The 22,162-nt window shown below is 39.1% G+C and overlaps 2 long non-coding RNA genes across 2 annotated transcripts; both read right to left on the reverse strand.

The window, feature by feature from the left end:
- Positions 1-3,543: 3,543 nt before the first annotated feature.
- LOC122020789 lies at positions 3,544-5,089 on the reverse strand. Its single transcript, XR_006122331.1, has 3 exons — positions 4,613-5,089; positions 4,021-4,440; positions 3,544-3,568 (listed from the first exon to the last, which is right to left on the reverse strand). It is a non-coding gene; the product is annotated as an uncharacterized LOC122020789 (long non-coding RNA).
- Positions 5,090-10,824: 5,735 nt separating this feature from the next.
- On the reverse strand, positions 10,825-12,286 carry LOC122020638. The gene is made up of 4 exons (XR_006122270.1): positions 11,930-12,286; positions 11,571-11,757; positions 11,338-11,485; positions 10,825-10,885 (listed from the first exon to the last, which is right to left on the reverse strand). It is a non-coding gene; the product is annotated as an uncharacterized LOC122020638 (long non-coding RNA).
- Positions 12,287-22,162: the final 9,876 nt, after the last annotated feature.

Genomic DNA, 22,162 nt, shown 5'->3' on the forward strand with positions numbered 1-22,162 from the left:
ACACTATAAGTGATACTATTTCCCAACTTATCTACTTTATCGATTCATCGAACTAAATCTCACCCATTGATAAATTAAAGAAATAAATATCAAATATATGTGCTTGTTATTATATTAGGATTAAGAGCACACACTTCCATAATAACAGAGGTCTTTGTTTCTTTATAAAGTCAGTATAAAAGAAACGACCTCAAATGGTCCTACTCAATACACTCTGAGTGTACTAGTGTAATTATACAGTCAAGATAAACTGATACCTAATTACACTACGACCTTTGAATCGTTGGTTCCTTTTCATTATGGTCGTGAGCCATCGCTTATAATTTATAAAGCATCGATAACATGATCCTCTCACATGACGCCACACACCATGTTATCTACAATATATATTAATTGAACAACTACATTTATCATAAATGTAGACATTTGACCAATGTGATTCTTATTTCTAGATAAATGTTTATACCAAAAGCTAGGCTTTTAGTATACACTCTAACAATCAGCAGAAGAGTGGGCAAGGTAGCATATGAGCTAGAGCTACCCCAGGAAATGTCAGCTGTCCACAACGTATTTCATGTCTCTATGCTGAAGAAGCATACCCCAGATGTCACCAGTGATCGAGCCCACCAGACAAACCGCCAAGACCTCAATGATAGTCGGCCTATTCGGATAATAGATCGAGCGCTAAGAAATCATGAACAAGGAAGTACCTTAGTCAAAGTCATTCGCACACACACAGAAGAGGCAACTCGGGAGACAGAAGCTAGTAATATCCAGACTATTCTAAGTTCGAGGACTAACTTTTATAAGGTATGGATCAGAAGAAAATTCTCAAAACTATTTTAGGAATATTCTATTATTTTTCCGAATTATTAGATATTTTCCGAATTTTTGAGTATCTAAGTAGCAAAATGAATAGAAAAGTAAAATGGGTTAAGCGGGAATCGAACCCGGGACCTCTCGGGTCCGCTAAACCTTTAGTTAGCCTTAGTAACTGGTGAACCCAGCAGGGTCGTGCTGAGAGAAAGGAGAATCAAATATATTTATAATTGAGTTGGGCCAAAATACCCACTTAATATAAATAGGAAAACATAAGTTGGTTTGGGTTTATTCTTTGGTTCGGCAAAAACCTTCTCCACCGAGACCTCACGCCGCCCCTCTCCTCCCTCTTCCTCTCGGCGCCCGAACAAACCACAAGGAGACCTAGGGTTCTCTCCCTAGGGCCCCAAGAACACCTTCCGGCGACAACTCCGGCACGAGGACGCACTCCTTCGCGAGAGGAACGCATAAACGCGGGAAGTTTGTCGAAGGGGTCACCTCCACCGGAATTTGAGCGATTAAAATCGTAAGAAACTTCATATACGAGGTAAGAAACCCCTCACCTGCAGTATAAGTAGCTCTGGTTGGGTTTTCTACGCATCAGTTTAACTATATGCAGATTTTTATCGATGCATAGCGTGAAATTGACCCTCCTCGCAGGTTTAGGGAACTTCTAGATGGGCCGGACACGTAATCCCTCTTCAGTGGGGGTTTCTAGACGTTGTCGGGTGCCTAGAAGTGGTCTCCCTAATAGAGAGGAGAGTTGGGGCACACTAGGTGTTCGATAAAATAGCTAGTTAAGTTAAAATGCAAATTAGGCATTTTAATAGATCGCTTAAATGCTAAGCATTTAAATCAAGAATCGCTTTATTTTAGCTTATACGGGCCCAACGGGTGGCTCCTACGCTTAGGTTCGTGATAACCTAGAAAAGAAGTTAAAACAATAGCTATATTCAGTATTTTATTTTCAGTGGCACTGTACTGGATCAGATATCCATTGGGTTGGACTCCCACAGTCGTCCCTAGGTTTAGATAACTAGTTAACCCTACTAAATTCGGTATTTGCAAACCCGGGTCTAGTTAGGGATGCACGCTGTCACGCCCCAGGTAGTCCCTGTCCGAAGAAATTTCGGCAGCATCTCCCCTGTACGGCGGACAATATGAAGCTCAGTATACATATATCTCTATACCTCGGCCACACACGGCCGGAATAATACAATACAATTAAGAAACAAACCACGCAGTTTATATCAACATTCCTACACAGATATAATATATGATCAATCCACGCAGTTTAATAAGGAAAGACGATATAGAACCTCGAAAATATATGTAAACAGCCTACTCCACTACAACGAAGAAAACAAATCCACGAAGTAAGGAAAATACAACCGCAGAGGAAAACAAAGGTAGCAAACCCGAATGTTCAATGTAAAGTCCACAATACAAACCCACAATACAAGTATATAAGATGCAAAAGCAAAATATAATCCGACAAAGAAAATCCTCGCGATAATGGGGTTAGCGACTGGAATATCTCCCGCCTCAACCTGAAAAATAGTAACAACGGGTGAGTTCAAAGAACTCAACAGTAATCCAATAGATATGTACAGAATATATAACTACCCGTAATATCCTAAGGCACGCCTCCTAAACCATAGACCTACAAGATGCCTCCTAACAATATAATGTACGACAACTGAATAAATCAGAATGAGTAACTGTAATGTAATACTTTACAAAGAAGAATAATAAGAAACGACAATCAAATAAATCAGACTCACCGCGAGGTCATGAACGATCGGACATACATGATAAAGATAGTCAAAACAAATACGCATGTATCCTGTATGCATGCCAATCATATGCAATCACCCAAGTGCATCATCCAATACGCAACAATCACAATAAATGCAACCTGTGCATATGATGCAATATGATGGTCACCCCTGACGCCATCAGATCTCACACACAATGGTGAGATCGCGTGGGTAGGGCGTGACACCGCGCACTCTGCCATCACTCCCCAAGAGGACGGGATGCTGTCGGAGTAAACCTATCCTCCTACCTCAAACATAGCTGAGGGAGCGCAATGCTCTCAACTCCCAGACGCTGACGACGGGAGGATCTCTACCGCAACCCCTCAGATCGCTACCCACGAGCACCCCAGCACCACCGAGCAACCTGCCATACACACCCTGAGTGCTGTGCCACTACCCATGCAGTAGACACGTTGTGTGCAGGCCCTCATGTAGCCGGCCGACGAGGTCAACAATAATGGAGTCGTCCATCGCCCAGCGTGCAATCATACGGTATGGTGCATGCGGCTACAGAATGTCATACCTGAACGTATCCCCCTCCATATACGTAGGTGCCAAAAAGGTAAACGCAGATATATAACAGAGATATAAACAACATGAATCCAACAATATATAACAAGTATCTCCAGCATCTAATCATGGGTAGATAAGCACTATAAGTAATCATAACCACGAACACATATACACATGGTAAGAGATAAAAGTAAACCAGACTAATGTAAAGCATCTAACAGTAGAAGCATGTGATAGGTATCAACTGAGCTAAGACCAGGGAAGAAATAAATCTACCACCTATCACTAGTAACTATATATAAACTATACATATCATAAGACAGTATCAAAAGATAAGTCAAAGGGTACCCGCCTCAAGTAGAAGGTACAATCCAAATCCGAAGTCAACGTCGAGACGCCTGTCTCGAATCAAAATCCTGCGTCAAACAATATATATATTTTATTTAGCTAAATTCAAATGAAATAGCTAAATAAAATTCCCAAAACTAAATTAGGGCAAAACCCTAATCAACAATTAGATTAGAAATATAAACTTAATTTAAATCCAATAGTTGACTAGGGTTAATTGTCTTAACCCTTATCATTCCATTAGATTAAATCTAAGCAATTATATCTAATCATAACACGTATCACCATTTAAATTAAATCTAACAGTTAATTAGGGTTAATTACCCTAACCCTAATTACCCTATTAGATTAATTCAACCAATTATATCTAATCACCATCAACTAACCAATTACACTTAACCTAATCCATATGATCTACATCCAAGATCAATTACCTATATTCAACTAATAATATACTAACATATCATCTCCAATTAATTCCTAATCCAATACAGCATGTATCAACTACCTCTACACGTACCTCAATTCAGCCACTGCTCTTGTTCCGCAGCCAAAAAGAAGCTGCTGGAAGGAGTGCTGCCGGAACAAGGATAACCCCACAGCACAGAACGAACCTCCCTCCCAATTCCAGTTACTGTGTTGCTGGAATACAAAGTGATTTGCTGAAACTAGGGGAAATTGCAGGTGGGAATGTTAACAGAACCAAGAGCAAGAAATCTCACAGAACCACCTACTGGATTCCTCTCCACTTACCTCAATCCCAGTTGCTGTTGCTGCTGGATGGTTTACTGCCAGATGTGAGGTGAGTAGCTACTGGATCAAGAACATCACAGAACTGACCTTCACTGATCAATCGGCTCAAGAAGGAGAAAGCAGTGATCAAGCAAAACTTTCTAGCCTCTGCCCGATAGCTCAAGAGCCCATCATCTTCAACCAAAACCTAAAACCAACCACAAGAAGATGACCAATCTGATCCGGGAAAGAATCCAGCACAAGAATAGTTAATTCCAAAAGGAGAACCCTAATCTAGCTAAACCATTGAATATACAAGGATCCAGTGATGAATCAAGAGGCAATTCGGGAAGAGGAGTTTTCGGTTAAGGCTAGCTTACCCACGCCGGCGATCGAGTGGCACAAAATCCGGACCAGAGCACCTCTCCAAGCTTCGGTGGACGATTGGCTGGGAAACAATGCGAGTCTTGCTCCTCACCGTGCCCTAGCCACCAAGGAGTCGCCGATGATCAGCGCAAGAAGCCACCGAAATAGAGATCCCTCGGCCAGATCCAACTTGTCTTCCTCAGCACCGTCGAGATCTGGCGACGAGCTCCTCAGGATCGGCGATGAAGGCAAGAGAAACCGAGAGAGATCGGAGCCAGAGGAAAGAAGAAGGAAGAACTCGGCGTCGGGGGAGGAAGAAAGGTCGGGATCACAAGGGTTTGGGTGAGGAGAGGGTTGGGGTCGCCGTTGAGTTGGGGAAAGAAAAATAAAAGGAAAATGTTTTATAAATAAAACATTTCCTCAATTAAACGGGTATCCCAAATAGGTTTAATCCGAACCCAAAATTGATCCCCTCAAAACTCGTCGTACGAGCTCCGAAAATTTCTAAAAATTCCGGAAAAATTCTATAAGGCTATTTCTGAAATAACCCTATTAATTAAATTTTCCGAGATCTCACATCCTCCCCTACTAATAAAAATTTGGTCCCCAAATTTCGCTATAACCAAAAGCAGACATTAGAGTATAACCAAATAGTATAAATGCTGAAAGAAACTCTAACCCACATACCTCAAGTAAACAGATGAGGGTATCGAGCTTGAATCGTATCCTCCAGCTCCCAAGTAGCCTCCTCGTCAGAATGATGCTGTCATCCGACTTTAACCACCTGCACTGCCTTGTTCCGAATCGGCGCCTTCGTGGTCCGTAATCCGCATCTAACCTCCTCATAAGTAACGCCAGTCAATAGGACGTATACATCCGACGTAATACGCTGGATCGGATACGATCTCCTCAAAGATGATACGGAATACATCATGAATGCCAACTAGAGACGGTGGTAGCGCCAGACGGCAGCTATCGCCCAATCCTCTCCAAGATCCGAACGGCCCAATATATCGGAGCTAGCTTACTCGAAGACTAAATCGCTCACCCTTCGTGGGTGAAACTCGTAAACGCATGATCACCAATGGAGAACCTGTGGGTCTCCGCTCGATCAAGATAACTTTTCCGACGGCCCCAGCCTCGACATCCTTCGTCTCGATAAGACGAACCAACTCGCATCCCGCCGGGCTCTCCGAGGTCCTAGCAATGAGCCTCCCAAACCTCCTCCCAGGGTGGGTGTCCGACAAGGCCTACCATACAACGCTCAAACGGTGCCATCCGGATAGCCGAATGATAGTCATTGTCAGAGGCGAACTCCACCAATGGCGGTGTGGTCCTCCCAATGCCTCAAGTCCATAACACAAGACCTCGCAAGTCCTCCAAAGTCCGAATGGTCCGCCTCATTCCATCCGCTCATGGATGGAACGCCGATCAAACGGAGCCGCAGCCCAAGGCCCGCCGCAGACCGCCGAATCGGACGTGAATCGTGGGTCTCTATCGATATAATGCTCAACGGAACTCCATGCAACTGATAATCTCGACAAGATAACTCACCTAATCAATCCGAGAATCGCCTTCCGGATCGCTAAAAGTGTGCGGATTTGGTTAATTGGTCAACGATTACCCAAATCGCATCATGGCATCGACGAGTCCTAGGCAACCCAACCACGAAATCCATGGTAATGTGCTCCCACTTCCACTGTGAATAGGATCCTCCAAGTAATCCAAACAGTCTCGTGCTCACCTTCACTGCCGATGACAAGACATCCGCTACAAACTCCGCGATGTCTTTCTTCATACCGTTCCACCAATAGAACGCCTCAAATCACGATATATACGGGTCCCACCTGGTGGATAGCAAATCTAGAACGATGCGCCTCAAGTAACTCCTCCACGACGGTGAGACCGAGGTACATAATCTACCTCGAAATAAACAATCCCTCGCTGCCTCGTAAACTCGTCACGTCCTAAGCTATCCGTCGCTAATGAATCAGAATGCCGATCTCCTACCGGCCTCTCGAATCCTCATCTTGATCGACGATCGAGCAACCATGGTAACAAGAATACCCCGCTCGTCTGTCCCTGCTCCTCAAGGCCCAACTCGAGAATCCTGAATCAAGTCCGTGACTAAAACTCTATGACAAGCTAAAGTCCCTCCGACTTCCTACTAAGTGCATCAAGAACCACATTAGCTTTCCCTGGATGGTAGCTAATAATACAATCATAATCCTTCAGAACTCCATCCATCTCCTCCGTCGAGATTGAGTTCCTTCGGTGAAAATATATTCGAGACTCTTATCAATAAGAATCTCAAAAGTAATACCATAAAGATGATGTCGCCAAATCTTTAAAGCAAAGATAATAGTGGCTAGCTCTAAATCATGTATCGGGTAATTCTTCTCATGCTCCTTCAACTCGACGAGAAGCATGAGACTACCCTACCACGTCGCATCAAGACACCAAGCCCCAAGAGACGCGTCTGTAAAGTATTTAATCCGTCATCACCGTAAGGTAAACCAAAACTGGCCGATACTAATCTCCGCCTCACCCCGAAGCCGGTCTCACAAGCCTCGACCACGTGAACTTCATGCCTTTCCTAGTCGACGTCAATGGCATAACAACGCCGAGAAACCTCAACGAATCGCTTGTAATATCCACCAAGCCCAAGAAACTACGGATCTCCCGATCGACTTTCCCCCTAGTGATAGCCTCGATCTTCCGAGGATCTAATACCTCGGCTAGACACCACATGTCCCGGAAAACCAACCGAGGATAGCCAAAATGCACATTTGCTGAACTTCGTGACAATGATGTTGTCGAAGAGTCTCCAAGACTACGCGGTGTCGCATGTTCCTCCTGAACGTGAATAGATCAATACGCCATCGATAAATACAATAACAAACCGATCTAAGTACTCCGAAAGATACTGCTCATCGATCCATAATATCGCAGAGCATCGTAAGCCCAAACGGCATTACCAAAACTCATAATGTCCGTATCTGGTGCGATGTCTTCTGAATATCGAATCTCTAACTCTCACCGATGATATCCGCATCGCAGATCAATCTTGGAATACACCGATGTATCTCTAAGTCGATCAAATAAATCCTCAATCCGTGGCAAGGGTACTTATTTCGATAGTCACGCATTCAGCCGCCTATAATCGATGCACAACCTCGAGTACCATCCTTCTTCTTGACGAATAATACTGGAGAACACTAAGGTGGAATACCGTGGGTTCTCCACAAGGACACCGAATGCTCCCGCCTGCGTACGCTATATACAATCGCCGCAAGGGAGTTGTCACGACGATGCTAAGATGGCTTTCACCGTCACGAGTCCCTGACCGACAAATTGTCCTCCCGAACATAAATCCTGGCTACATGCCGAGTCTTCACAGCCTCGACTAATGTCCCGCAGCAATAATAGCAAACCGACTATCCCAGGTAGCAGGAGATGATGTGATCTCGAGACCCGCATCGAGTGCAATGAGAGTCACCGTGGACTGCTTCCTGCTCACGAGAAGACCGGAAAGTCCCGATGCAGAGTGTCTTGACTGGGCCAGACGACCCGTAAGTACTCGACCCGCCTCAACGCGATTGCCTGCCGCCCAAGAGTCTGGCTACCGGATCCGTCCCGAAGTCCGATCACCGCTTCTTCTTGTCCGTGATTTACTCACGAGCTAACTCAATCATAAGAGTTCTACCAGTGCCTCTATGTATGATGAACTACCAAAACCGGCAATCTTCACCTGAAGATGCCCGTCTAGTCCCTGGACAAACTGAAGCATACGAGATCTATCCTTGACAACTAACTCAGGACAGAATCTGGCTAACCGATTAAATTCGGCATTATACTCCATCACTGAGCGATTATTCTGCCGAAGACTCAGAAAATCCTACCGACGTGTCATCTGATACGCCGAGAAAATACTGACTCTCGAATGCCTCCCTAACTCTCATCCAGGTAATATGATGCTCGCCTATAATCGAGCGCTGCGTGTCCCACCATATCTCTGCCTCGTCTCGTACCTCAAGTACGCAGTAGTAGGCACGACTGGAGTGGGTGCCGAGTATACTAAAGGTGATACCGCTAGAGGTACAGTCGAGGTATGCACCTCTGAACTCGGAACCGTCGAGATCTTATAATCCGACGTGCCTATGATATCCTGACGAGTCTGTCCCTGACGGACAAGCTCGACCCTAGCAGATCTCTCTGGAGACTCTATCTCCGGAGAATCTATAGGCCTCTTACGTGGATGACCACGTCTCGGTACCGGAACAAGTGTATGTGTCATATCTGTCAACAAAATGTTATCCAGATATCACTACAAGTATGAGAACTATAAAATTACTTGATTTACCTAGTTGCCGTCTGGAGATGTCCTGTCGCTGCTTAGCCCCAAATAGAACCTCGTCAAAATACCTCGAAATTCTGGAACGAGAAAATCGACGAAAATCCATACAAATCCAAAATACCGAGAATGCTCACGAAAGTAAGTATCGTAAATCTGAAACCCGACAAGTAGGTATCGCAAAACTTGGCTCTAATACCAAATAAATTGGTATCAGATAAACCTCAAAAATCCAAAACGAAGAGCAAGTATCGTGAGCCTAGCTCTGATACCAAATAAATTGTCACGCCCCAGGTAGTCCCTGTCCGAAGAAATTTCGGCAGCATCTCCCCTGTACGGCGGACAATATGAAGCTCAGTATACATATATCTCTATACCTCGGCCACACACGGCCGGAATAATACAATACAATTAAGAAATAAACCACGCAGTTTATATCAACATTCCTACACAGATATAATATATGATCAATCCACGCAGTTTAATAAGGAAAGACGATATAGAACCTCGAAGATATATGTAAACAGCCTACTCCACTACAACGAAGAAAACAAATCCACGAAGTAAGGAAAATACAACCGCAGCGGAAAACAAAGGTAGCAAACCCGAATGTTCAATGTAAAGTCCACAATACAAACCCACAATACAAGTATATAAGATGCAAAAGCAAAATATAATCCGACAAAGAAAATCCTCGCGATAATGGGGTTAGCGACTGGAATATCTCCCGACGGCCTCAACCTGAAAAATAGTAACAACGGGGTGAGTTCAAAGAACTCAGCAGGTAATCCAATAGATATGTACAGCAATATATAACTACCCGTAATATCCTAAGGTACAGTCTCCTAAACCATAGGACCTACAAGATACCTCCTAACAATATAATGTATGATATAATAAATCAGAATGAGTAACTGAAGTACGTAATACGCTTACAAGAAGAATAATAAGAAATGATAATCAAATAAATCAGACTCACCGCGAGGTTTGGGCGAACGATCGCGACATACATGTATAAAGATAGTGTAACAAATACGCATGTATCCTGTATGCATGCCAATCATATGCAATCACCAAGTGCATCATCCAATACGCAACAATCACAATAAATGCAATCTGTGCATATGATGCAATATGACATGGTCACCCCGCCAGTCAGATCTCACACACAATGGTGAGATCGCTGGTAGGATCGCGATACTGCACTCACTACTCCCAAGAGCGACCGAGTGACGGACGCCGCTTGAGTAAACCTATCCTCCTACCTCAAACATAGTGAGGGAGCGCAATGCCTCAACTCCCAGACGCTACGACGGAGGGATCTCTACCGCAACCCCCAGATCGCGGTTACCCACGAGCACCCCATGTGCACCACCGAGCAACCCGCCATACACACCCCGAGTGTCAGGCCACTACCCACGCAGTAGACACGCTGTGCAGCCCTCACGTAGCCACCGACGAGGTCAACAATAATGGAGTCGCCCATCGCCCAAGGCAATCACGCAGATGGTGTACGCACATGTAACGTCATACCGAACGTATCCTCCATATAATGAGTGCCAAAAGGTAAACGCAGATATATAACAGAGATATAAACAACATGAATCCAACAATATATAACAAGTATCTCCAGCATCTAATCATGGGTAGATAAGCACTATAAGTAATCATAACCACGAACACATATACACATGGTAAGAGATAAAAGTAAACCAGACTAATGTAAAGCATCTAACAGTAGAAGCATGTGATAGGTATCAACTAAGCTAAGACCAGGGAAGAAATAAATCTACCACCTATCACTAGTAACTATATATAAACTATACATATCATAAGACAGTATCAAAAGATAAGTCAAAGGGTACCCGCCTCAAGTAGAAGGTACAATCCAAATCCGAAGTCAATGTCGAGACGCCTGTCTCGAATCAAAATCCTGCGTCAAACAATATATATATTTTATTTAGCTAAATTCAAATGAAATAGCTAAATAAAATTCCCAAAACTAAATTATGGCAAAACCCTAATCAACAATTAGATTAGAAATATAAACTTAATTTAAATCCAATAGTTGACTAGGGTTAATTGTCTTAACCCTTATCATTCCATTAGATTAAATCTAAGCAATTATATCTAATCATAACACGTATCACCATTTAAATTAAATCTAACAGTTAATTAGGGTTAATTACCCTAACCCTAATTACCCTATTAGATTAATTCAACCAATTATATCTAATCACCATCAACTAACCAATTACACTTAACCTAATCCATATGATCTACATCCAAGATCAATTACCTATATTCAACTAATAATATACTAACATATCATCTCCAATTAATTCCTAATCCAATACAGCATGTATCAACTACCTCTACACGTACCTCAATTCAGCCACTGCTCTTGTTCCGCAGCCAAAAAGAAGCTGCTGGAAGGAGTGCTGCCGGAACAAGGATAACCCCACAGCACAGAACGAACCTCCCTCCCAATTCCAGTTGCTGTGTTGCTGGAATACAAAGTGATTTGCTGGAACTAGGGGAAATTGCAGGTGGGAATGTTAACAGAACCAAGAGCAAGAAATCTCACAGAACCACCTACTGGATTCCTCTCCACTTACCTCAATCCCAGTTGCTGTTGCTGCTGGATGGTTTACTGCCAGATGTGAGGTGAGTAGCTACTGGATCAAGAACATCACAGAACTGACCTTCACTGATCAATCGGCTCAAGAAGGAGAAAGCAGTGATCAAGCAAAACTTTCTAGCCTCTGCCCGATAGCTCAAGAGCCCATCATCTTCAACCAAAACCTAAAACCAACCACAAGAAGATGACCAATCTGATCCGGGAAAGAATCCAGCACAAGAATAGTTAATTCCAAAAGGAGAACCCCAATCTAGCTAAACCCTTGAATATACAAGGATCCAGTGATGAATCAAGAGGCAATTCGGGAAGAGGGGTTTTCGGTTAAGGCTAGCTTACCCACGCCGGCGATCGAGTGGCACAAAATCTGGACCAGAGCACATCTCCAAGCTTCGGTGGATGATTGGCTGGGAAACAATGCGAGTCTTGCTCCTCACCGTGCCCTAGCCACCAAGGAGTCGCCGATGATCAGCGCAAGAAGCCACCGAAATAGAGATCCCTCGGCCAGATCCAGCTTGTCTTCCTCAGCACCGTCGAGATCTGGCGACGAGCTCCTCAGGATCGGCGATGAAGGCAAGAGAAACCGAGAGAGATCGGAGCCAGAGGAAAGAAGAAGGAAGAACTCGGCGTCGGGGGAGGAAGAAAGGTCGGGATCACAAGGGTTCGGGTGAGGAGAGGGTTGGGGTCGCCGTTGAGTTGGGGAAAGAAAAATAAAAGGAAAATGTTTTATAAATAAAATATTTCCTCAATTAAACGGGTATCCCAAATAGGTTTAATCCGAACCCAAAATTGATCCCCTCAAAACTCGTCGTATGAGCTCCGAAAAATTCCCCGAAAATTTCTAAAAATTCCAGAAAAATTCTATAAGGCTATTTATGAAATAACCCTATTAATTAAATTTTCCGAGATCTCACACGCGCACAGCAAGTACAGTTGTCGGGCCCAAACAGCATGATTATGTATTTTCACTTATTATGAAGTAGTTTTCAAATCTCAAATTAGTTATGTTAGTTGAGTTGGAATTCAGTATCAGTTTAGCTACAGTTTAGCTTACTATATGTTCAGTTCAGTTATCTTTATTGATTCATATGATTAGTTGTCATGCCATGTTCAGTATGCATGTTCAGTTATTTCAGTTTATGCTTGCAACCATAGTATGCCATGCCAGTACATGTTTTCAAATAGCATTCTTTAAAAGCATGTTTGCATCGTTGCATGTTTTAGTGAGGTAGTTGGTTTCTTACTAAGCTTTAAGCTTACAGATTCTATTTTCCTTATACTATAGATAAGGGTAAAGGAAAGATGGACTAGCGGAGGCTGGAGGTCAATGCAATGATGAGGATGTGTGTGGATGGAACATGGAATAAAGATCCTAGGGATCCAGCAATTTCAATTAAGCATATGAACTTTAGTATTTCTATTACTCTTTGTGTTAGCATGTTAAACGCCATGAGCTAACGAACCATGCTTTAGATTATGCTTAGAATGTTAAATATATGATGTTAGAATGTTAGTTGTCATTGTTAGAGTGTTTCCTAGCCATCTTAGAATATTACATGTGATTGAGGCACGCAATAGTTCTGAAATCAGTAGTTTCAGTGTGAAATCAGAACCCAGATCGGTTTACAAACCGATCAGGGTCGAGTTGTGCCACTGGATCAGTCAGCTGACCGATCCATGCGCGAACAGAGAGTTGGCGCCTGTTATGGATCGGTCAGCCGACCGATCTAGATGCGAACAGAGGAGAACAAAGCTCACTGATGGGTCAGCCGACCGATCAGTGAGCCACTGGATCGGTCGGGCTGACCGATCAGTGAGTCACTGGATCGGTCTGCCGACCGATCAGTGCACTCCTGGATCGGTCGGTAGACCGATCCAGCTGCATACAGAAGCGACAGCTTATGGATCGGTCAGCCGACCGATCCAGTGGGTTGTTTCCGTGCCAGTATCAAGCTGGATCGATCACTGGATCGATCCGACAGGCCAATCGATCCATGGATCGATTGAAATGCCTGATCACAGCTAGCAGGTCATCCAAGAGGCATAGGTTCTCTTCCCTAGCATGTGTACAACTCCTAGGTACACCTAGAATGTTAAGTTCAGATTGTACAGTAATCAGTTTAGAAATATTTTAATAGATCCAGATTTCCGCAATAGTAGTTTAGCACAGCATAACGTAACGGTCCGGCCTCGCAGCCTAGTTAGTAGGAGGCGGGTCGTTACAATCGGACTATGTTTAATAATTTTTGTCAGAGAATTAGGGAAAATTAAAGTTGAGACGACTTGAACTGATAATCTCAAGCTACTAAGTAGAGAAGGATGAATTGTTTGGGATGGCTGAATTGCCTTGTATATGGCCGAGTTAGCTGAGAGTCGAGTCGTCGAGTTGGAGTAGTAGCCCGATGTAGAATGTCGCAATGTCGAATTGGAGCAAATAAAGAAATAACTTCACATATGGAAAAATTCTCATATACAAAAGTCAAATTAAAATTTGTATTAATTAAAAGATAAATAAGTATGGACTCCTTTTAACTCTAATCAACATTTAATATAGAAATAAATATTCTAGAAAATGTATATTTTAAAATTTGTAAGAATTAAAAATATTCCTTTTATTTCAAAATAGAAAATATTAATTTCAAAATAATAAGAATTAAATCTCTAATTATATATTTAGAGATAGATGTCTCAATCATAAATATTTTTTAATTTATTTTTAATTATTACTGGTATACTAATTTTGAATATTTTAATTTCTTTATTCAACTTTTTCATTGATATTTGTTTCCATGTTTGCAATTATCTATTTTTTTTAATAACTATTAATTTGTTGCCACAATAGTCATTCAATAAGATGATAAGGTTTTCTTTTTTTAATATTTTTCTAAATACTTCTGATAAGTAAGAATAAATTATTTATCTATTTCAATAATAATTTCTAAATTTAATATAAAGGAAGTTTAGAATTGATATTATAAATATGAGCAAATTGACACTTAATTTTACACACAATAACAAGTATAATAGTTTGCAATGGAACTAAAAGGAGCGTTGGCTCTCTCTTTCCTTGTTTTCTTTTGCATCATTAGTGGTATAATCTCGACAAGGTTTTCTTGATACATGACAATTTAATTTACAATACATATATAAGATCCTAAGATTTATATTGCTTGTTTAATCTATATATTCTTAGCTAGAGGAATAGATGCGGAGCTTGCAAGCGAAGGAATCTCTAATGTGCAAGACAACAAGGTGATCACAACCGAAGAGTTGTGGCAGATTGAACAAGGTTCGACGCCGCCGAACTGCAATGGCAAGTGTAGTGGTTGCACACCATGCAGAGCACGACTAATCACGGTGCCACCGGCTGCCAGTGGAACTAGGAGGCTCTTGCAGAATGTGGTCTGGAGGTGCATTTGTGGCTAGGTCCATAAACTTTATATATATGTCATGCCTTTGAATAAATTAAAGTGATGTTCTAAATGAACATTTAAAGAAGTTGTGATGGAGTGGTGAACTCAATATTGAATTTCTTTTTCATTAAATGATTTAATAAGAAAAGTATATATATAATAAATTAACACTATAAAATAATTTGCAAATTTATATAAAATTTATTATACCTTAATTGTAATATTTTTCATTTAAATATTGTAATTTATAAATTTTTACCATTTTGCATTAATCACACCTTTAATTAAATCCTTTAGTTATAACTTACAAAAAGTTTTGGGAAGATCCCAGCTATCATAGCACATCAAAAGTCATTATCATTTGGTGATATTTTTTTTATTCTAAATTATTTAAAATTTTTTAAACACTAAAAACATAAAAAAAATTATTATTAAAATAAATAATAAATGTTATTTTAAAAAATTAAATATTGTAACAAATAATAGCTTTAGATAGGAATAGAATCGATCATAGTTGAATTAAGGAGTTAGATGTGAGGTAAATAGTCCTTAGCCTAAAACATAAAACATTTTCTTTTGTGAATATTTTTCAAGGTGACACAAAAGAGTTTAGTGCAATGAAAATATTAAAAATGCAAAACAAATGCTAACATAAAAAATTTTACTTGATTGATGCATCGTAATCCGCAACCTCTGAAATTATAAAGTTGTGGTTTAGATGGATTTAAAAATTGAGCATTCAACTTAGGTAAAAAAAATTGATTTTTTTTATTTGATTCTATTTGAGGAGTAGTCAATTGGGCTATTCGTCTAGTAAATGTTGGTTGACTAATAGCAATCTATTACTTCCAGATCGAGAGACCAGGAAAGAGTAGCTATTGGGATAGTGTCACGCCCCAGAGGAGTTCTTGTCTAACAAACAAATAACATCTCCCCCCCTTATGACAACGTATGGATCCTATATATATAGCCATACGGCTGTACAAGTATGATAACAATAGCCCACACAGATATAAACAATCACAACCACACAGTTGTATATGTTGCCCACACGGTTGGAACCAAAATACAACAAAATTCAAAAAATAATACACAACTTACATGTCAGGTATACACTCAAACCACACAGGAAAATAAACAAAGTCGATAGAATGCATGCCGACACAACTTACGCAACAATAAAATCCAAAAATGGATAAAAATGGCCTCAAGGCTCAAAACCATAATTAGGACAACTTATTACAAAATCAAGCTCAAATACAAAGTACTGATAACATGATCTTCTGTGTGACACCACACATCATGTTATCTATAATATAAATTAAATGGACAATTGCATCGACATATATATAAATATAAAATGTAAACATTTGATCAAAGTGATTCTCATTTCAAAATATTTCAAAATAGATGTTCATACAAAAGCTAGGCTTATAGTATACATCCCAACAAACCAACCGAATCAAGCTACAGAAGAGCCATAGAACTAACAGATCCGTTATCGGGAACATTAAAACTAGATGTTTACACTTGTGTCTATGAGAAATTTAACCATTATGGATTTATTGGTGGCGTGATACGAGATTATCGTGGAAGGTATATATACGGATTTGGGAGGTGCACACAAGCAGCCCACACTTTTTTATAGAAGTTAAACTCAATGGAATTCACAAAGGACTAGCATTAGCTAATGCTCGGGGATTAAGAAGACTTTTGGCGTTTTTTGTCTCGTTCACATATGTGCAGGAAATCATGGATGGTGATGAGAATTTACATTATACCGAAGCTCAAATTTTGCAAATTTGTAAGCTTTTGGATAAAACACACACTATTGCTCTCTTACATATTAAACACACTACTAAGTTTGTTTCCCATCATATGACATATTTTATTTCTTCTTCCCCTTCTCCACTTGTTTGGGATAATGGGAATTAACCAGTTTGGTTGAAAAATTTGATATCTGACATTATTTTAATGAGAATTAAGAATTTCCTCATAAAAAATATAAAAATTATACTTGACCCTTGCTCCCTATTCATGATCTCGCAAATTATAAAGTTGTGATTCGGAAGAATTTATAAGTTGAGCATCATACTTTGGGGAAAAAACAAAGTGAATAAATTTTTTACTTGATTCCCTTTGAGTAGTCTATCGGACTATGTTTAATAATTTTTGTCAGAGAATTAGGGAAAATTAAAGGTGAGACGACTTGAACTGATAATCTCAAGCTACTAAGTAGAGAAGGATGAATTGTTTGGAATGGCTGAATTGCCTTGTATATGGCCGAGTTAGTTGAGAGTCGAGTCGTCGAGTTGGAGTAGTAGCCCGATGTAGAATGTCACAATGTCGAATTGGAGCAAATAAAGAAATAACTTCACATATGGAAAAATTCTCATATACAAAAGTCAAATTAAAATTTGTATTAATTAAAAGATAAATAATTATGGACTCCTTTTAACTCTAATCAACATTTAATATAGAAATAAATATTCTAGAAAATATATATTTTAAACTTTGTAGGAATTAAAAATATTCCTTTTATTTCAAAATAGAAAATATTAATTTCAAAATAATAAGAATTAAATCTCTAATTATATATTTAGAGATAGATGCCTCAATCATAAATATTTTTTAATTTATTTTTATTTAATACTGGTATACTAATTTTGATTATTTTAATTTCTTTATTCAACTTTTTCTTTGATATTTGTTTCCATGTTTGCTATTATCTATTTTTTTTAATAACTATTAATTTGTTGCCACAATAGTCATTCAATAAGATGATAAGGTTTTCTTTTTTTAATATTTTTCTAAATACTTCTGATAAGTAAGAATAAATTATTTATCTATTTCAATAATAATTTCTAAATTTAATATAAAGGAAGTTTAGAATTGATATTATAAATATGAGCAAATTGACACTTAATTTTACACACAATAACAAGTATAATAGTTTGCAATGGAACTAAAAGGAGCGTTGGCTCTCTCTTTCCTTGTTTTCTTTTGCATCATTAGTGGTATAATCTCGACAAGGTTTTCTTGATGCATGACAATTTGATTTACAATACATATATAAGATCCTAAGATTTATATTGCTTGTTTAATCTATATATTCTTAGCTAGAGGAATAGATGCGGAGCTTGCAAGCGAAGGAATCTCTAATGTGTAAGACAACAAGATGATCACAACCGAAGAGTTATGGCAGATTGAACAAGGTTCGACGCCGCCGAACTGCAATGGCAAGTGTAATGGTTGCACACCATGCAGAGCACGACTGATCACGGTGCCACCGGCTGCCAGTGGAACTAGGAGGCTCTTGCAGAATGTGGTCTGGAGGTGCATTTGTGGCTAGGTCCATAAACTTTATATATATGTCATGCCTTTGAATAAATTAAAGTGATGTTCTAAATGAACATTTAAAGAAGTTGTGATGGAGTGGTGAACTCAATATTGAATTTCTTTTTCATTAAATGATTTAATAAGAAAAGTATATATATATATATATATATATAAAGTAAATTAACACTATAAAATAATTTGCAAATTTATATAAAATTTATTATACCTTAATTGTAATATTTTTCATTTAAATATTGTAATTTATAAATTTTTACCATTTTGCATTAATCACACCATTAATTAAATCCTTTAGTTATAACTTACAAAAAGTTTTGGGAAGATCCGAGCTATCATAGCACATCAAAAGTCATTATCATTTGGTGATATTTTTTTATTCTAAATTATTTAAAATTTTAAATACTAAAAACATAAAAAAATTATTATTAAAATAAATAATAAATGTTATTTTAAAAAATTAAATATTGTAACAATTAATATGTAACGGCCCAATTTTTCCTATTTCAAGTTCTAAAAGTCCATAAAAATATTTGGAAATACCTTTAAAATATTCTAGAGATTTTCAGAGTATTTTTACGTAATTTTTGGAGTTCGTTTGGTATTTTTACCAAGAGGAAGAAGTTTTTAAAAAAAAGAGAAGAAATATGTTGAAGCCAGGTTTTGAACCCACAACCTCGACCCGAGCCGAACCTCAGCCAAAACCAGCCCAACAAGCTGAGCTACACAATTTTTGTTAACCTTATATGGAGCGAAATATATATATGCAATAGCTGGAACGTTTGAAATAAATTGGAGAAAAAGGGGCGCGGCTGAGAATCGAAGCACAGACCTGTGGCTTCGAGCAAAACCCAACGGACCAACTGCGCCAGCGGTCAGTGTTAATCAAATATGTAGCGACAAATATATAAGCTATAGTTAGTAATAGGAAACCTAGTTTTAAAAAGACCTAAATTTTCTTCCCGAGCCCTAAACCTCTCCTCTTCTCGAGCAGAAACGAAACGAAGCCAGCTTCTCTCCGGCGGCCGGCGAAGGCTTCTTCTAGCGAATCTTACGCAACCGAGCTCTCCTCGTCAAGGAGAACACGCGGAAAGGAAGGGATCGCCGAGATCTCCACCTTCTCCAAACCCTAGAAGCTGCCGTCGGTTGTAAGTCAAGGAAAGCCTAAGGTGAGTTGCTACTCACCTGCAGTAGGATAGCTCCGAGGTTTATTTCTTGTTATTTCCTTTGTTTCTGAAGCTTTGCATAAGTTTCCTTGCTTACTCTATTTTCGGATCATGCTGCCTGTGATCTTTGTGTTGTGAATTTGGATGAAATGTTTCGGCTTTGGTGTTTTCATGGCCTCCTTGAGATAGAGTTGTGTTCACAGAATCGGGTTCATGGGTGCTGCAACCGTGGGTTGTTAGGCTTTGGTATTTCAACCCTAAAGTTTTCCTTACACTACTGGTTGGTTGAATCATGGTAAGTAGAGTTGTGGATTGGTGGTGTTATTATGAATTTTCAGTAAAATTTGATGCTAAGGATTTGGTTCTTCTCCGTTGCTTTCGGAACATAGTGTACAGAATTTAGTTGCTAGGGATTTAGCCCTCTTCCTTTGCTTTTGGAACATATGAAATCAAGATGAGTGGTTCGGCTTTGAGTTAAGTACATATGAAGTTTTATAAAAGAAGGGATCGAAACATTTTTTGCACGTAATGAACATGTAACAAGTCTATAGATCAAGCAAAATCTGATAGGAAAGGTACGTACTATAACAAGAAGGAGAACATGTTGTGCAGATTTGTTTTTTGTTGCTGTATAGAGTTTCCTTTGGTGGTGCAGCGTTGACTCCTTTGTTTTGGTTTTCCTTAGCTGTTGTGAGCATATGCAGATTTTTACTTGCTATTAGTTTTAAGTGGGGCATGTAGTTTAGTTTTGTGGTGTAGCACTTCAGATTTTAGATTCTTGGTTTGCTGCAAATATAAAAAAAAGAAGAACATCCCTTATAGTTATCTTTTCAAACATAGATTTCTTTGTTACCTTAATTAGCATCTCAGTCTTAGCATACTAGTTTTATTTGCATTTATGCAAGCATGAACAGCTCTGTTTAGAGCTTAGAACAGTTTCTCTTTTATCGCATATTCGCAAGCAAGAACAATTTCCTTTAGGGCCTAGAACAACCTTTCTTTATTTGCATTTCTGTTTGTGTAGCAATAGATGTACATGAACAGATTTTCTAGTTTTAAGTTGCATTCTTTTGCCCTATTTTGCAGCATGTTTAGGAAGCTTAAAGTTGCTTTCTTTTGTACTATTTTAAAGCATGATTATTAAGTTCAAAGTTGCTTTCTTTTGCTCTATTTTATAGCATGATTAGTAAGTTCAGATTTGCTTTCCTTTGCTTTGTTTTATAACATGCTTAGAGAGTTCAGATCTGTTTCCCTTATGTTATTTTTATATAGCATGCTTGGTTGATTGTAATTCTACACTTGATAGATATATCTACAGGATTTTAATAAGCTTTAATCAAGGAGTATGAGAAGTATGAGTAAAGAAAAGAAAGAAAAAGGCCAAGGCCTTAAGTAGATCCCAAAGTCAAGACTTTAGGGATTTTAGCACACAAGGTGCTTATTAATATGCCAAGGCATTTAAAGAAGTAATTAAGATAATAAGTATTTTACTTTTAAGAAGAGGCTAGTACCCGACTTCCAAGGTTGTCGTTAAACAAATCCAGGTGTCCAATTCCAAGGTCTTGGCCCTGGTAGACCAAGGTCTGCTCTTTTAGGATTGGCGGCTCGCTACCCCAACCTATTAGGGAACGCGCATAAAATAGTACTATGCCTAGGCCCAAGAAGAAGTTGATTATTATTTTGAAGTATTATAAGTATAAGTTTTTGAACAAGTAAAACGAGTTTTACATAAACATAAAGTATTAAAGATTAAGTTAGAACAAATGAAATAAAGTTTCATATAGTTCTAAAAATCAGTAAGTTCAGTTCTTTATTCTACTATGTTTATCTAGTGGATGAGTAGTTTTCATGTTAACCTATTAGAAGAGCAGCATGATTAACTATTAGAATTACATGAGTAGATTCCTTAGTTTTTCTTTGCTATTAGTTGGACATGAGCAATTATGTTTATGCTTTATTTCTTTTTTAGAGCATATAGTTTCTAGTTCTTTTCGTATACATGCACATTCGTGATTTTGTGAGTTAGATAGCGCTTACTAAGCAAATTTTGCTTATAGACTACACTTCCTCTTACTGCAGATACAGGAAAGGAAAAGATATGGAAAGAAAGACGACAAGGAGGTGTTCGAAGGATGTGTGATGCCAGGACTATGGAAGCCTTGGGACTAAGAAAGAAGTTTTCTTTTAGTTTCTATTGTCATTTGTTATGTTAGAAGTATTTGAGATAACATTTGTTATTTTGATGTGATTAGGACATAGTAGAAGAATTGTGATATGGTGTGATGAGTTGTGGTATTGTTTCCTTTATTTTGGATTTATTATACTGCGTGGTTGATTGATATGTGATCCAGCCGCTTGTGGCTGTGTATATTATGTCATGTATTAATGATTATGGTCACCGGTACAGGGGAGATTCTGTCGAAATTTTTCGGTAGGGTTTCTTCGAGGATTTTAATTATACCGGTTAAGTAGAGTTAGTAGATAAGTAACGGTCATCCTTAGAGAGTAGTAGTAGTAAGAAGGGTGGTCGTTACATAATAGCTTTAGATAGGAATAGAATCGATCATAGTTGAATTAAGGAGTTAGATGTGAGGTAACTAGTCCATAGCCTAAAACATAAAACATTTTCTTTTGTGAAT

This window comes from Zingiber officinale, chromosome 9A, assembly GCF_018446385.1.
Source record: "Zingiber officinale cultivar Zhangliang chromosome 9A, Zo_v1.1, whole genome shotgun sequence".
Lineage (NCBI taxonomy): Eukaryota > Viridiplantae > Streptophyta > Magnoliopsida > Zingiberales > Zingiberaceae > Zingiber > Zingiber officinale.